Raw genomic sequence first — 17,840 nt, 5'->3', positions numbered from 1 at the left:
ACTGACACAGAAGGGCTCTTATTACTGGGGGCTGTTATTACTGGCACAGAGGGGCTGTTATTACTGGGGCTGTTATTACTGGCACAGAGGGGCTGTTATTACTGGGGGCTGTTATTACTGACACAGAGGGGCTCTTATTACTGGGGGCTGCTATTACTGGCAAAGGGGGGGCTGTTATTACTGGCAAAGGGGGGGCTGTTATTACTGGCGGGGGCCGTTATTACTGGCAAAGGGGGGGCTGTTTGTTATTACTGGCAAAGGGGGGCTGTTATTACTGGCAAAGGGGGCTGTTATTACTGGCACAGAGGGGCTGTTATTACTGACACAGAAGGGCTCTTATTACTGGGGGCTGTTATTACTGGCACAGAGGGGCTGTTATTACTGGGGCTGTTATTACTGGCACAGAGGGGCTGTTATTACTGGGGGCTGTTATTACTGGCACAGAGGGGCTGTTATTACTGGGGGCTGTTATTACTGGCACAGGGGGGCTGTTATTACTGGGGGCTGTTAGTACTGGCACAGAGGGGCTGTTATTACTGGCACAGAGGGGCTCTTATTACTGGGGGCTGTTATTACTGGGGGCTGCTATTACTGGCAAAGGGGGCTGCTGTTATTACTGGCAAAGGGGGGGCTGTTATTACTGGCAAAGGGGGCTGTTATTACTGGTGGGGGCCGTTATTACTGGCAAAGGGGGGGCTGTTTGTTATTACTGGCAAAGGGGGGCTGTTATTACTGGCAAAGGGTGCTGTTATACTGGCACAGAGGGGCTGTTATTACTGACACAGAAGGGCTATTATTACTGGGGGCTGTTATTACTGGCACAGAGGCGCTGTTATTACTGGGGCTGTTATTACTGGCACAGAGGGGCTGTTATTACTGGGGCTGTTGTTACTGGCACAGAGGGGCTGTTATTACTGGGGGCTGTTATTACTGACACAGAGGGGCTCTTATTACTGGGGGCTGCTATTACTGGCAAAGGGGGGGCTGTTATTACTGGCAAAGGGGGGGCTGTTATTACTGGCGGGGGCCGTTATTACTGGCAAAGGGGGGGCTGTTTGTTATTACTGGCAAAGGGGGGCTGTTATTACTGGCAAAGGGGGCTGTTATTACTGGCACAGAGGGGCTGTTATTACTGACACAGAAGGGCTCTTATTACTGGGGGCTGTTATTACTGGCACAGAGGGGCTGTTATTACTGGGGCTGTTATTACTGGCACAGAGGGGCTGTTATTACTGGGGGCTGTTATTACTGGCACAGAGGGGCTGTTATTACTGGGGGCTGTTATTACTGGCAAAGGGGGGGCTGTTATTACTGGCAAAGGGGGGGCTGTTATTACTGGCAGAGGCTGTTATTACTGGCAAAGGGGGGACTGTTATTACTGGCGGGGGCTGTTATTACTGGCAAAGGGGGGGCTGTTTGTTATTACTGGCAAAGGGGGCTGTTATTACTGACAGGGGCTGTTATTACTGGGGGCTGTTATTACTGGCAAAGGGGGGGCTGTTATTACTGGCAAAGGGGGGGCTGTTATTACTGGCGGGGGCCGTTATTACTGGCAAAGGGGGGGCTGTTTGTTATTACTGGCAAAGGGGGGCTGTTATTACTGGCAAAGGGGGCTGTTATTACTGGCACAGAGGGGCTGTTATTACTGACACAGAAGGGCTCTTATTACTGGGGGCTGTTATTACTGGCACAGAGGGGCTGTTATTACTGGGGCTGTTATTACTGGCACAGAGGGGCTGTTATTACTGGGGGCTGTTATTACTGGCACAGAGGGGCTGTTATTACTGGGGGCTGTTATTACTGGCACAGAGGGGCTGTTATTACTGGGGGCTGTTATTACTGGCACAGAGGGGCTGTTATTACTGACACAGAGGGGCTCTTATTACTGGGGGCTGTTATTACTGGGGGCTGCTATTACTGGCAAAGGGGGGGGGGCTGTTATTACTGGCAAAGGGGGGCTGTTATTACTGGCAAAGGGGGCTGTTATTACTGGCGGGGGCCGTTATTACTGGCAAAGGGGGGGCTGTTTGTTATTACTGGCAAAGGGGGGCTGTTATTACTGGCAAAGGGTGCTGTTATTACTGGCACAGAGGGGCTGTTATTACTGACACAGAAGGGCTCTTATTACTGGGGGGCTGTTATTACTGGCACAGAGGGGCTGTTATTACTTGGGCTGTTGTTACTGGCACAGAGGGGCTGTTATTACTGGGGGCTGTTATTACTGACACAGAGGGGCTCTTATTACTGGGGGCTGCTATTACTGGCAAAGGGGGGGCTGTTATTACTGGCAAAGGGGGGGCTGTTATTACTGGCGGGGGCCGTTATTACTGGCAAAGGGGGGGCTGTTTGTTATTACTGGCAAAGGGGGGCTGTTATTACTGGCAAAGGGGGCTGTTATTACTGGCACAGAGGGGCTGTTATTACTGACACAGAAGGGCTCTTATTACTGGGGGCTGTTATTACTGGCACAGAGGGGCTGTTATTACTGGGGCTGTTATTACTGGCACAGAGGGGCTGTTATTACTGGGGGCTGTTATTACTGGCACAGAGGGGCTGTTATTACTGGGGGCTGTTATTACTGGCACAGAGGGGCTGTTATTACTGGGGGCTGTTAGTACTGGCACAGAGGGGCTGTTATTACTGACACAGAGGGGCTCTTATTACTGGGGGCTGTTATTACTGGGGGCTGCTATTACTGGCAAAGGGGGCTGCTGTTATTACTGGCAAAGGGGGGCTGTTATTACTGGCAAAGGGGGCTGTTATTACTGGCGGGGGCCGTTATTACTGGCAAAGGGGGGGCTGTTTGTTATTACTGGCAAAGGGGGGCTGTTATTACTGGCAAAGGGTGCTGTTATTACTGGCACAGAGGGGCTGTTATTACTGACACAGAAGGGCTCTTATTACTGGGGGCTGTTATTACTGGCACAGAGGGGCTGTTATTACTGGGGCTGTTATTACTGGCACAGAGGGGCTGTTATTACTGGGGGCTGTTATTACTGACACAGAGGGGCTCTTATTACTGGGGGCTGCTATTACTGGCAAAGGGGGGGCTGTTATTACTGGCAAAGGGGGGGCTGTTATTACTGGTGGGGGCCGTTATTACTGGCAAAGGGGGGGCTGTTTGTTATTACTGGCAAAGGGGGGCTGTTATTACTGGCAAAGGGGGCTGTTATTACTGGCACAGAGGGGCTGTTATTACTGACACAGAAGGGCTCTTATTACTGGGGGCTGTTATTACTGGCACAGAGGGGCTGTTATTACTGGGGCTGTTATTACTGGCACAGAGGGGCTGTTATTACTGGGGGCTGTTATTACTGGCACAGAGGGGCTGTTATTACTGGGGGCTGTTATTACTGGCACAGAGGGGCTGTTATTACTGGGGGCTGTTAGTACTGGCACAGAGGGGCTGTTATTACTGACACAGAGGGGCTCTTATTACTGGGGGCTGTTATTACTGGGGGCTGCTATTACTGGCAAAGGGGGCTGCTGTTATTACTGGCAAAGGGGGGGCTGTTATTACTGGCAAAGGGGGCTGTTATTACTGGTGGGGGCCGTTATTACTGGCAAAGGGGGGGCTGTTTGTTATTACTGGCAAAGGGGGGCTGTTATTACTGGCAAAGGGTGCTGTTATTACTGGCACAGAGGGGCTGTTATTACTGACACAGAAGGGCTATTATTACTGGGGGCTGTTATTACTGGCACAGAGGCGCTGTTATTACTGGGGCTGTTATTACTGGCACAGAGGGGCTGTTATTACTGGGGCTGTTGTTACTGGCACAGAGGGGCTGTTATTACTGGGGGCTGTTATTACTGACACAGAGGGGCTCTTATTACTGGGGGCTGCTATTACTGGCAAAGGGGGGGCTGTTATTACTGGCAAAGGGGGGGCTGTTATTACTGGCGGGGGCCGTTATTACTGGCAAAGGGGGGGCTGTTTGTTATTACTGGCAAAGGGGGGCTGTTATTACTGGCAAAGGGGGCTGTTAGTACTGGCACAGAGGGGCTGTTATTACTGACACAGAAGGGCTCTTATTACTGGGGGCTGTTATTACTGGCACAGAGGGGCTGTTATTACTGGGGCTGTTATTACTGGCACAGAGGGGCTGTTATTACTGGGGGCTGTTATTACTGGCACAGAGGGGCTGTTATTACTGGGGGCTGTTATTACTGGCACAGAGGGGCTGTTATTACTGGGGGCTGTTAGTACTGGCACAGAGGGGCTGTTATTACTGACACAGAGGGGCTCTTATTACTGGGGGCTGTTATTACTGGCAAAGGGGGCTGCTGTTATTACTGGCAAAGGGGGGGCTGTTATTACTGGCAAAGGGGGCTGTTATTACTGGCGGGGGCCGTTATTACTGGCAAAGGGGGGGCTGTTTGTTATTACTGGCAAAGGGGGGCTGTTATTACTGGCAAAGGGTGCTGTTATTACTGGCACAGAGGGGCTGTTATTACTGACACAGAAGGGCTCTTATTACTGGGGGCTGTTATTACTGGCACAGAGGGGCTGTTATTACTGGGGCTGTTATTACTGGCACAGAGGGGCTGTTATTACTGGGGGCTGTTATTACTGACACAGAGGGGCTCTTATTACTGGGGGCTGCTATTACTGGCAAAGGGGGGGCTGTTATTACTGGCAAAGGGGGGGCTGTTATTACTGGCGGGGGCCGTTATTACTGGCAAAGGGGGGGCTGTTTGTTATTACTGGCAAAGGGGGGCTGTTATTACTGGCAAAGGGGGCTGTTATTACTGGCACAGAGGGGCTGTTATTACTGACACAGAAGGGCTCTTATTACTGGGGGCTGTTATTACTGGCACAGAGGGGCTGTTATTACTGGGGCTGTTATTACTGGCACAGAGGGGCTGTTATTACTGGGGGCTGTTATTACTGGCACAGAGGGGCTGTTATTACTGGGGGCTGTTATTACTGGCACAGAGGGGCTGTTATTACTGGGGGCTGTTAGTACTGGCACAGAGGGGCTGTTATTACTGACACAGAGGGGCTCTTATTACTGGGGGCTGTTATTACTGGGGGCTGCTATTACTGGCAAAGGGGGCTGCTGTTATTACTGGCAAAGGGGGGGCTGTTATTACTGGCAAAGGGGGCTGTTATTACTGGTGGGGGCCGTTATTACTGGCAAAGGGGGGGCTGTTTGTTATTACTGGCAAAGGGGGGCTGTTATTACTGGCAAAGGGGGCTGTTATTACTGGCACAGAGGGGCTGTTATTACTGACACAGAAGGGCTCTTATTACTGGGGGCTGTTATTACTGGCACAGAGGGGCTGTTATTACTGGGGCTGTTATTACTGGCACAGAGGGGCTGTTATTACTGGGGGCTGTTATTACTGGCACAGAGGGGCTGTTATTACTGGGGGCTGTTATTACTGACACAGAGGGGGCTCTTATTACTGGGGGCTGTTATTACTGGGGGCTGCTATTACTGGCAAAGGGGGGGGGGGGCTGTTATTACTGGCAAAGGGGGGGCTGTTATTACTGGCAAAGGGGGCTGTTATTACTGGCGGGGGCCGTTATTACTGGCAAAGGGGGGGCTGTTTGTTATTACTGGCAAAGGGGGGCTGTTATTACTGGCAAAGGGTGCTGTTATTACTGGCACAGAGGGGCTGTTATTACTGACACAGAAGGGCTCTTATTACTGGGGGCTGTTATTACTGGCACAGAGGGGCTGTTATTACTGGGGCTGTTGTTACTGGCACAGAGGGGCTGTTATTACTGGGGGCTGTTATTACTGACACAGAGGGGCTCTTATTACTGGGGGCTGCTATTACTGGCAAAGGGGGGGCTGTTATTACTGGCAAAGGGGGGGCTGTTATTACTGGCGGGGGCCGTTATTACTGGCAAAGGGGGGGCTGTTTGTTATTACTGGCAAAGGGGGGCTGTTATTACTGGCAAAGGGGCTGTTATTACTGGCACAGAGGGGCTGTTATTACTGACACAGAAGGGCTCTTATTACTGGGGGCTGTTATTACTGGCACAGAGGGGCTGTTATTACTGGGGCTGTTATTACTGGCACAGAGGGGCTGTTATTACTGGGGGCTGTTATTACTGGCACAGAGGGGCTGTTATTACTGGGGGCTGTTATTACTGGCACAGAGGGGCTGTTATTACTGGGGGCTGTTAGTACTGGCACAGAGGGGCTGTTATTACTGACACAGAGGGGCTCTTATTACTGGGGGCTGTTATTACTGGGGGCTGCTATTACTGGCAAAGGGGGCTGCTGTTATTACTGGCAAAGGGGGGGCTGTTATTACTGGCAAAGGGGGCTGTTATTACTGGCGGGGGCCGTTATTACTGGCAAAGGGGGGGCTGTTTGTTATTACTGGCAAAGGGGGGCTGTTATTACTGGCAAAGGGGGGGCTGTTATTACTGGCACAGAGGGGCTGTTATTACTGACACAGAAGGGCTCTTATTACTGGGGGCTGTTATTACTGGCACAGAGGGGCTGTTATTACTGGGGCTGTTATTACTGGCACAGAGGGGCTGTTATTACTGGGGGCTGTTATTACTGGCACAGAGGGGCTGTTATTACTGGGGGCTGTTATTACTGGCACAGAGGGGCTGTTATTACTGGGGGCTGTTAGTACTGGCACAGAGGGGCTGTTATTACTGACACAGAGGGGCTCTTATTACTGGGGGCTGTTATTACTGGGGGCTGCTATTACTGGCAAAGGGGGCTGCTGTTATTACTGGCAAAGGGGGGGCTGTTATTACTGGCAAAGGGGGCTGTTATTACTGGTGGGGGCCGTTATTACTGGCAAAGGGGGGGCTGTTTGTTATTACTGGCAAAGGGGGGCTGTTATTACTGGCAAAGGGGGCTGTTATTACTGGCACAGAGGGGCTGTTATTACTGACACAGAAGGGCTCTTATTACTGGGGGCTGTTATTACTGGCACAGAGGGGCTGTTATTACTGGGGCTGTTATTACTGGCACAGAGGGGCTGTTATTACTGGGGGCTGTTATTACTGGCACAGAGGGGCTGTTATTACTGGGGGCTGTTATTACTGGCACAGAGGGGCTGTTATTACTGGGGGCTGTTATTACTGGCACAGAGGGGCTGTTATTACTGACACAGAGGGGCTCTTATTACTGGGGGCTGTTATTACTGGGGGCTGCTATTACTGGCAAAGGGGGGGGGGCTGTTATTACTGGCAAAGGGGGGGCTGTTATTACTGGCAAAGGGGGCTGTTATTACTGGCGGGGGCCGTTATTACTGGCAAAGGGGGGGCTGTTTGTTATTACTGGCAAAGGGGGGCTGTTATTACTGGCAAAGGGTGCTGTTATTACTGGCACAGAGGGGCTGTTATTACTGACACAGAAGGGCTCTTATTACTGGGGGCTGTTATTACTGGCACAGAGGGGCTGTTATTACTGGGGCTGTTGTTACTGGCACAGAGGGGCTGTTATTACTGGGGGCTGTTATTACTGACACAGAGGGGCTCTTATTACTGGGGGCTGCTATTACTGGCAAAGGGGGGGCTGTTATTACTGGCAAAGGGGGGGGCTGTTATTACTGGCGGGGGCCGTTATTACTGGCAAAGGGGGGGCTGTTTGTTATTACTGGCAAAGGGGGGCTGTTATTACTGGCAAAGGGGGCTGTTATTACTGGCACAGAGGGGCTGTTATTACTGACACAGAAGGGCTCTTATTACTGGGGGCTGTTATTACTGGCACAGAGGGGCTGTTATTACTGGGGCTGTTATTACTGGCACAGAGGGGCTGTTATTACTGGGGGCTGTTATTACTGGCACAGAGGGGCTGTTATTACTGGGGGCTGTTATTACTGGCACAGAGGGGCTGTTATTACTGGGGGCTGTTAGTACTGGCACAGAGGGGCTGTTATTACTGACACAGAGGGGCTCTTATTACTGGGGGCTGTTATTACTGGGGGCTGCTATTACTGGCAAAGGGGGCTGCTGTTATTACTGGCAAAGGGGGGCTGTTATTACTGGCAAAGGGGGCTGTTATTACTGGCGGGGGCCGTTATTACTGGCAAAGGGGGGGCTGTTTGTTATTACTGGCAAAGGGGGGCTGTTATTACTGGCAAAGGGTGCTGTTATTACTGGCACAGAGGGGCTGTTATTACTGACACAGAAGGGCTCTTATTACTGGGGGCTGTTATTACTGGCACAGAGGGGCTGTTATTACTGGGGCTGTTATTACTGGCACAGAGGGGCTGTTATTACTGGGGGCTGTTATTACTGACACAGAGGGGCTCTTATTACTGGGGGCTGCTATTACTGGCAAAGGGGGGGCTGTTATTACTGGCAAAGGGGGGGCTGTTATTACTGGCGGGGGCCGTTATTACTGGCAAAGGGGGGGCTGTTATTACTGGCAAAGGGGGGGGCTGTTTGTTATTACTGGCAAAGGGGGGCTGTTATTACTGGGGCTGTTATTACTGGCACAGAGGGGCTGTTATTACTGGGGGCTGTTATTACTGGCACAGAGGGGCTGTTATTACTGGGGGCTGTTATTACTGGCACAGAGGGGCTGTTATTACTGGGGGCTGTTAGTACTGGCACAGAGGGGCTGTTATTACTGACACAGAGGGGCTCTTATTACTGGGGGCTGTTATTACTGGGGGCTGCTATTACTGGCAAAGGGGGCTGCTGTTATTACTGGCAAAGGGGGGGCTGTTATTACTGGCAAAGGGGGCTGTTATTACTGGTGGGGGCCGTTATTACTGGCAAAGGGGGGGCTGTTTGTTATTACTGGCAAAGGGGGGCTGTTATTACTGGCAAAGGGTGCTGTTATTACTGGCACAGAGGGGCTGTTATTACTGACACAGAAGGGCTATTATTACTGGGGGCTGTTATTACTGGCACAGAGGCGCTGTTATTACTGGGGCTGTTATTACTGGCACAGAGGGGCTGTTATTACTGGGGCTGTTGTTACTGGCACAGAGGGGCTGTTATTACTGGGGGCTGTTATTACTGACACAGAGGGGCTCTTATTACTGGGGGCTGCTATTACTGGCAAAGGGGGGGCTGTTATTACTGGCAAAGGGGGGGCTGTTATTACTGGCGGGGGCCGTTATTACTGGCAAAGGGGGGCTGTTTGTTATTACTGGCAAAGGGGGGCTGTTATTACTGGCAAAGGGGGCTGTTATTACTGGCACAGAGGGGCTGTTATTACTGACACAGAAGGGCTCTTATTACTGGGGGCTGTTATTACTGGCACAGAGGGGCTGTTATTACTGGGGCTGTTATTACTGGCACAGAGGGGCTGTTATTACTGGGGGCTGTTATTACTGGCACAGAGGGGCTGTTATTACTGGGGGCTGTTATTACTGGCACAGAGGGGCTGTTATTACTGGGGGCTGTTAGTACTGGCACAGAGGGGCTGTTATTACTGACACAGAGGGGCTCTTATTACTGGGGGCTGTTATTACTGGGGGCTGCTATTACTGGCAAAGGGGGCTGCTGTTATTACTGGCAAAGGGGGGGCTGTTATTACTGGCAAAGGGGGCTGTTATTACTGGCGGGGGCCGTTATTACTGGCAAAGGGGGGGCTGTTTGTTATTACTGGCAAAGGGGGGCTGTTATTACTGGCAAAGGGTGCTGTTATTACTGGCACAGAGGGGCTGTTATTACTGACACAGAAGGGCTCTTATTACTGGGGGCTGTTATTACTGGCACAGAGGGGCTGTTATTACTGGGGCTGTTATTACTGGCACAGAGGGGCTGTTATTACTGGGGGGCTGTTATTACTGACACAGAGGGGCTCTTATTACTGGGGGCTGCTATTACTGGCAAAGGGGGGGCTGTTATTACTGGCAAAGGGGGGGCTGTTATTACTGGCGGGGGCCGTTATTACTGGCAAAGGGGGGGCTGTTTGTTATTACTGGCAAAGGGGGGCTGTTATTACTGGCAAAGGGGGCTGTTATTACTGGCACAGAGGGGCTGTTATTACTGACACAGAAGGGCTCTTATTACTGGGGGCTGTTATTACTGGCACAGAGGGGCTGTTATTACTGGGGCTGTTATTACTGGCACAGAGGGGCTGTTATTACTGGGGGCTGTTATTACTGGCACAGAGGGGCTGTTATTACTGGGGGCTGTTATTACTGGCACAGAGGGGCTGTTATTACTGGGGGCTGTTAGTACTGGCACAGAGGGGCTGTTATTACTGACACAGAGGGGCTCTTATTACTGGGGGCTGTTATTACTGGGGGCTGCTATTACTGGCAAAGGGGGCTGCTGTTATTACTGGCAAAGGGGGGGCTGTTATTACTGGCAAAGGGGGCTGTTATTACTGGTGGGGGCCGTTATTACTGGCAAAGGGGGGGCTGTTTGTTATTACTGGCAAAGGGGGGCTGTTATTACTGGCAAAGGGTGCTGTTATTACTGGCACAGAGGGGCTGTTATTACTGACACAGAAGGGCTATTATTACTGGGGGCTGTTATTACTGGCACAGAGGCGCTGTTATTACTGGGGCTGTTATTACTGGCACAGAGGGGCTGTTATTACTGGGGCTGTTATTACTGGCACAGAGGGGCTGTTATTACTGGGGGGCTGTTATTACTGACACAGAGGGGCTCTTATTACTGGGGGCTGCTATTACTGGCAAAGGGGGGGCTGTTATTACTGGCAAAGGGGGGGCTGTTATTACTGGCGGGGGCCGTTATTACTGGCAAAGGGGGGGCTGTTTGTTATTACTGGCAAAGGGGGGCTGTTATTACTGGCAAAGGGGGCTGTTATTACTGGCACAGAGGGGCTGTTATTACTGACACAGAAGGGCTCTTATTACTGGGGGCTGTTATTACTGGCACAGAGGGGCTGTTATTACTGGGGCTGTTATTACTGGCACAGAGGGGCTGTTATTACTGGGGGCTGTTATTACTGGCACAGAGGGGCTGTTATTACTGGGGGCTGTTATTACTGGCACAGAGGGGCTGTTATTACTGGGGGCTGTTAGTACTGGCACAGAGGGGCTGTTATTACTGACACAGAGGGGCTCTTATTACTGGGGGCTGTTATTACTGGGGGCTGCTATTACTGGCAAAGGGGGCTGCTGTTATTACTGGCAAAGGGGGGGCTGTTATTACTGGCAAAGGGGGCTGTTATTACTGGTGGGGGCCGTTATTACTGGCAAAGGGGGGGCTGTTTGTTATTACTGGCAAAGGGGGGCTGTTATTACTGGCAAAGGGTGCTGTTATTACTGGCACAGAGGGGCTGTTATTACTGACACAGAAGGGCTATTATTACTGGGGGCTGTTATTACTGGCACAGAGGCGCTGTTATTACTGGGGCTGTTATTACTGGCACAGAGGGGCTGTTATTACTGGGGCTGTTGTTACTGGCACAGAGGGGCTGTTATTACTGGGGGCTGTTATTACTGACACAGAGGGGCTCTTATTACTGGGGGCTGCTATTACTGGCAAAGGGGGGGCTGTTATTACTGGCAAAGGGGGGGCTGTTATTACTGGCGGGGGCCGTTATTACTGGCAAAGGGGGGGCTGTTTGTTATTACTGGCAAAGGGGGGCTGTTATTACTGGCAAAGGGGGCTGTTATTACTGGCACAGAGGGGCTGTTATTACTGACACAGAAGGGCTCTTATTACTGGGGGCTGTTATTACTGGCACAGAGGGGCTGTTATTACTGGGGCTGTTATTACTGGCACAGAGGGGCTGTTATTACTGGGGGCTGTTATTACTGGCACAGAGGGGCTGTTATTACTGGGGGCTGTTATTACTGGCACAGAGGGGCTGTTATTACTGGGGGCTGTTAGTACTGGCACAGAGGGGCTGTTATTACTGACACAGAGGGGCTCTTATTACTGGGGGCTGTTATTACTGGGGGCTGCTATTACTGGCAAAGGGGGCTGCTGTTATTACTGGCAAAGGGGGGGCTGTTATTACTGGCAAAGGGGGCTGTTATTACTGGTGGGGGCCGTTATTACTGGCAAAGGGGGGGCTGTTTGTTATTACTGGCAAAGGGGGGCTGTTATTACTGGCAAAGGGTGCTGTTATTACTGGCACAGAGGGGCTGTTATTACTGACACAGAAGGGCTCTTATTACTGGGGGCTGTTATTACTGGCACAGAGGGGCTGTTATTACTGGGGCTGTTATTACTGGCACAGAGGGGCTGTTATTACTAGGGGCTGTTATTACTGACACAGAGGGGCTCTTATTACTGGGGGCTGTTATTACTGGGGGCTGCTATTACTGGCAAAGGGGGGGCTGTTATTACTGGCAAAGGGGGCTGTTATTACTGGCGGGGGCTGTTATTACTGGCACAGAGGGGCTGTTATTACAGGGGGCTGTTATTACAGGGGGCTGTTATTACTGGGGGCTGTTATTACTGGGGGCTGCTATTATCTCCAAATACTTATTATGAAATCTTTCTCATTAGGATAAAACACCTCATCAGCTCCACCGAGCCCCCGGCCAAAGTGTGGAAGTGGCGTCCGAGATCCCCAAGCGCCAAGCCAAGTAACTGTAAGTTTTCCGGCCCTTTGAGGGGGACCAAACTGCTGATGCGGCCCCCGATGAATTTGAGTTTGACACCCCTGCTCTAAAGGAACAGGCAGTGGCTAGGCTTGAGTGAATCTGGTTCGGACCGAACCCTATTCATTTGAAAACTTTGTTTAGAATATGTGCTCCATACCACAATAAAATATATTGGCCCTGCTGGGGCCTTGTTCTTCTAGCCACAAGAAACAAGAGACTTGCTTAGTCCCCTGCCTGTGACGTTACAGTTCGGTTCTACCCATAAATTACTGCTTCAAAATCTAAAGCCAAACTTGTGTTTGTGCCTCAGTTCGGCTTCAAAGTTTGTATCAGTAATTTATTCGCAGGACAGAACTGTAACATAATGTCACAGGCACAAGACTGAGCAAGTCTCGCATTACTTGAGGCGACTCTGGCGAGAACAAGGCTTCAGTGGAGCCAATCTAGTGTGGTATTAAGCACATATTCTAAACAAAGTTTTCAAACAAATCATATAGAGCAGTCTGATCCCGATTCGCTCAAGCCTAGCAGTGGCAAAAATTATTATGTAGCCTGCACAAGTAGCAGCAGAAGAAGGGGGTGATGGTAGCAGCTGCAGCAACAGGCCAGAGCTGGTCATCCAGCGGTTGTGTTTTGACCAACAATCCAGCTGTACTGGTTCTTCACAATAATTTCAAATTAACAACAGATGCACACAGCCAGGAATCAGTGGGTTTCTCTGACACCATGCTTAGTTGGCGTGGATCTGGAATTGCCTGTACACTATCACCTGTCCTGAACCTGACTCCTGCTTTTGCTGCTCCTTCTGCTAGCCAAGTAATGATAGCTGCTGGCTCTGTCCCGCTTTTCAGTGATAATGAGCTTTGTGAGCATAGTCAGCAGTTACAGGGCAGCCCAGACTCGGAGGAGAGGTCTGAAGTGGACATCTTTAGACATGCAACTACCAATGATGACAGTTGGGTGAGAGCACATGTCAGGGACGTGCACAGGTCAGAGACGTGCTCAAGAGACAGATGAGGGTGACACAAGTGACAACACAATGTTTGTAGATGATCATGTAGCTAATCGCACGTTGGAGTTAGGTGAAGAGGGGGCATGATCATCATCAGGGGATGAGGATGGCAGTGTGCCTGTGAGACAGCAGGGTGAAAGCAGAGGGAGATCTGGAGCCAAACGTGGGAGGGGTACAGCATCTGCTGCTTGGGAGACTACATATGAGGAACACACTAGCAGTACAAGGCTTCATAAAAATAGTGGCAGGTAGTCATCATGCGGTGGTAAAAGGAAAATGCCATACTCGGCAGTGTGGGAATTTTTCACCAAATCACTGGTGGACTTTAACATGATGATATGCAGGATGTGTGTGCAGAAGGTGAGGCGCCGCCAGGGCCTAATGTTGGCACTTTGGCCCTGCATCAACACATGGAGCATCAACTTAAAGTTGTACGGGAAAACCGTGCCACATATTTAGTTTTACAGCCTGATGCAGCAACCTCTGCATCTCCCAACGGGCCGCATCCACTCTCCAACAGTTACGGCTCATCCGCATCAGCAGAAGGAAGCTGTTCCTTCTCATCGACTTCAATGTTGTCTATTGCTCCTGATGCTCCTCCTTCTCATCACTTGTTTTGACAGCAATCGATCACTGAGGCGATTGGAAAAAGACAACAGTATGTGTGCACTAATCCAGTGGGACAGAAGCTGAACGTGCCGGTACTACAGTCCCTCCCGGTCCATGTAGTTGACTCTGCACATTTCAGAGAAAAAATGTCTTGTGATCACCTAAGGTAGAAAGTCCCAAGCCGACATTACTTTTCCAAAAAAAGCTGTACCAGCTCTGCACACGTACAGTATAGACCAAAAGTTTGGACACACCTTCTCATTCAAAGAGTTTTCTTTATTTTCATGACTATGAAAATTGTAGATTCACACTGAAGGCATCAAAACTATGAATTAACACATGTGGAATTATATACATAACAAACAAGTGTGAAACAACTGAAAATATTTCATGTTCTAGGTTCTTCAAAGTAGCCACCTTTTGCTTTGATTACTGCTTTGCACACTCTTGGCATTCTCTTGATGAGCTTCAAGAGGTAGTCCCCTGAAATGGTTTTCACTTCACAGGTGTGCCCTGTCAGGTTTAATAAGTGAGATTTCTTGCCTTATAAATGGGGTTGGGACCATCAGTTGCATTGAGGAGAAGACAGGTGGATACACAGCTGATAGTCCTACTGAATAGACTGTTAGAATTTGTATTATGGCAAGAAAAAAGCAGCTAAGTAAAGAAAAACTAGTAGCCATCATTACTTTAAGAAATGAAGGTCAGTCAGTCAGCCAAAAAATTGGGAAAACTCTGAAAGTAAGGGCTATTTGACCATGAAGGAGAGTGATGGGGTGCTGCTCCAGATGACCTGGCCTCCCCAGTCACCGGACCTGAACCCAATCGAGATGGTTTGGGGTGAGCTGGACTGCAGAGTGAAGGCAAAAGGGCCAACAAGTGCTAAGCATCTCTGGGAACTCCTTCAAGACTGTTGGAAGACCATTTCAGGTGACTACCTCTTGAAGCTCATCAAGAGAATGCCAAGAGTGTGCAAAGCAGTAATCAAAGCAAAAGGTGGCTACTTTGAAGAACCTAGAATATGACATATTTTCAGTTGTTTCACACTTGTTTGTTATGTATATAATTCCACATGTGTTAATTCATAGTTTTGATGCCTTCATAGTCATGAAAATAAAGAAAACTCTTTGAATGAAAAGGTGTGTCCAAACTTTTGGTCTGTACTGTAAGTGAAAATATCTATATTTTTTCCATCATTTTCAATACTTTTTCTATAGAGGGTGTCTGCAGTGACTAGAGACATGTGGAAAAGCTTTGTCAGCACGCTACAACAACCAGCACCACCAGCTGATATGGAACGTCTTAGCAGGAGGTAGCATTTCACCAACATGGTGGAGCAGTATGTGTGCACACGCCTACACGTACTGAATGAATGGTCTGCCCCCTTCAACTATCCAAGTTGGGCACATGGCCTAAGCTTGCCCTTTACGCCTTGGAGGTTCTGGCCTGCCCTGCAGCCAGTGTATTATCTGAACGTGTGTTTAGCACGGCAGGGGGCGTTATCACAGACAAGCGCAACCGCCTGTCCACAGCAAATTGAGAATGAATAAGCTTACGCAGACTAAGTGAATAAATATATTTACTACATATGATTAAATATAAGATAGCACAAACAAATCACATACAGAATAATAAAAATGTAATAATCATCATTGGCCTGAGGAGGGAGGGGGCACTCGGATTCGGCAATGTTTCCTGCAGTGTGCAGCACGCTTGTTTTTGAGATAACCACTTGTCGTGAAAGTGGCCTCAGCACAAAGGTAGATGGGAATGATCTAATTATTCCTAAAAAATTATCCCTAACAAATTACATTACAAGCAAGACTTTATTACACAGAATATTGAAGATAATATAAAATAGACATAATTAAAAGGGACAGAACCAATCAGTACTTCAAAATACTGTTACAATACAGTTGAGCAGAAGGTGGGCGAGTCCTTGGGCCTTTCAGTGTTTGTTAAAGTTCACACCAGTGTTGATGTATGGAGTTGTAACTATGGACAAAGACAATATACTGTATGTCATTCAAAGCCCACTGGGTAAATGTTGTTGCGGGCCAGGCACACCAGCAACTTGACCAGGTGATGGCAACGCCACCTCCGTGCTATGATCGTGTGATTTCTGTGCCAATGTCCGCCTCTGCCTCTTGATCCTCCACCTTATCCTCACCCTCCCCTCTAGGAACAGTTCACAGTCATCCTCCAACATATCTCTATGCAATGTCATGTGGTTCTGCACCTGGTCAGCCATGATGAAAGGAGCCACAGCGAGGAGGGAGGAACTTCTCTGCATCATCAATAAAGAAATCCAATACTTGCTTTCTCCTCCCCATGCGCCATGCATGGTTCACGTCTTCAGTCTCATTGTCATCCAGTTCCTCAAGTCTTCAACTGAACTGTAAGAGCTGTTCAAAATGTCCAGGAAGCTGTGCATACACTTCAGCCACTCTTACCATACAAAACACGCCCTCCTTGAACTGCAAAGACAAAATGGCCTTCCCACACACTTGATATACAACGTTTCCACCCATTCGAACTCCACTCTCCTGATGTTAGACTGTCTGTATGAGCAAAGGAAGACAGTCAAAGATTTCTTAATGCAGCAGATGGACAGGTTTACTCCCTGGTGTAACTTCCACGTTAACCAGTGGCAGCTCATGCGTGACATGTGCCGTTTGCTCGGGCCGTTTGCTCGGACACTTTATTTGCCAGTTGGTAGAACTTTGACATGAATGATGCAATTTAATTCCTTCACATCCTGGAGGGGATGCTTAGAAATCTGATTGGTCAGGGGACAGAAGACATGGCCCCTACATCTCATGGCCACCTGAGTCCTGAGGAGGATGAACTGGCAGAGAAGGAGGATGAGGAAGAGGACACAAACACTCAGGAATTTTATACACATCTAGGTGGTGTAAGCGACAGGAGAGGGGCAGGTGGAGTAAGAGGAGTTAAAGGGCGCCGACAAAGAAAACGCAGATGACCCCTACAGACCGTGGCAGTATGCAGTGGAGGTAGAGGCAGGGAGGCCCTCTGAGTCCCTTGCACAAATGGCTAGATGCATGCTTTCTTGTTTGTGTAGTGACAACTACACTGTCAGTATTCGGCAGAGGGATAGCAACTGGCTTTCTTCACTGTTAAACCCTCACTACTGGTCAAAATGTGGGCATTGTTTAGACTTTCTGAGAGGGATGCAAAAATGGACTACTATAGAGATATGCTGTGTAGTCATCTCCCATCCTCAGGAAGATATGACTGGGGGAACCCTCTGCTCTAATACTCCACTGCCATGACTGGGAAGGGAGGGGTGCAGTAGTAGCACCAGCTCCATAAGCAGCAAGTTTAAGTCTGGAGTCTCTGATGAGCAGAGTCTTCTTCAGACCCCTTCTGAAGAAACCACTCAGCAGCAGCAGTGAGACATGCAGCAGAACCTCAACCAGCAGATGGTGGCGTGCTTGGTCTTCACCCTGTCATGCATTATCCAAGATATCCTATACCAGGGATGGGCAAACTGCGGCTCTCTAGCTGTTGTAAAACTACAACTCCCAGTATGCCCAGTCTGCCTACAGCTATCAGCCTACAGCAGGGCATGATGAGATTTGTAGTTTTACAACAGCTGGAGAGCTGCAGTTTGCCCATCACTGCCCTATACAATTGGGTATGCAAACTTGAATTGTGACCACAACTGGTTTGAGTATTTTAACCACCTCCGGACCGCTGTACGCAGATTCGCGTTCCGGAGGTGGCA

Source organism: Bufo bufo, chromosome 5, assembly GCF_905171765.1.
Source record: "Bufo bufo chromosome 5, aBufBuf1.1, whole genome shotgun sequence".
Lineage (NCBI taxonomy): Eukaryota > Metazoa > Chordata > Amphibia > Anura > Bufonidae > Bufo > Bufo bufo.
The sequence above is the reverse complement of the archived record's forward strand: the minus strand, read 5'-3'. Positions refer to the sequence as shown.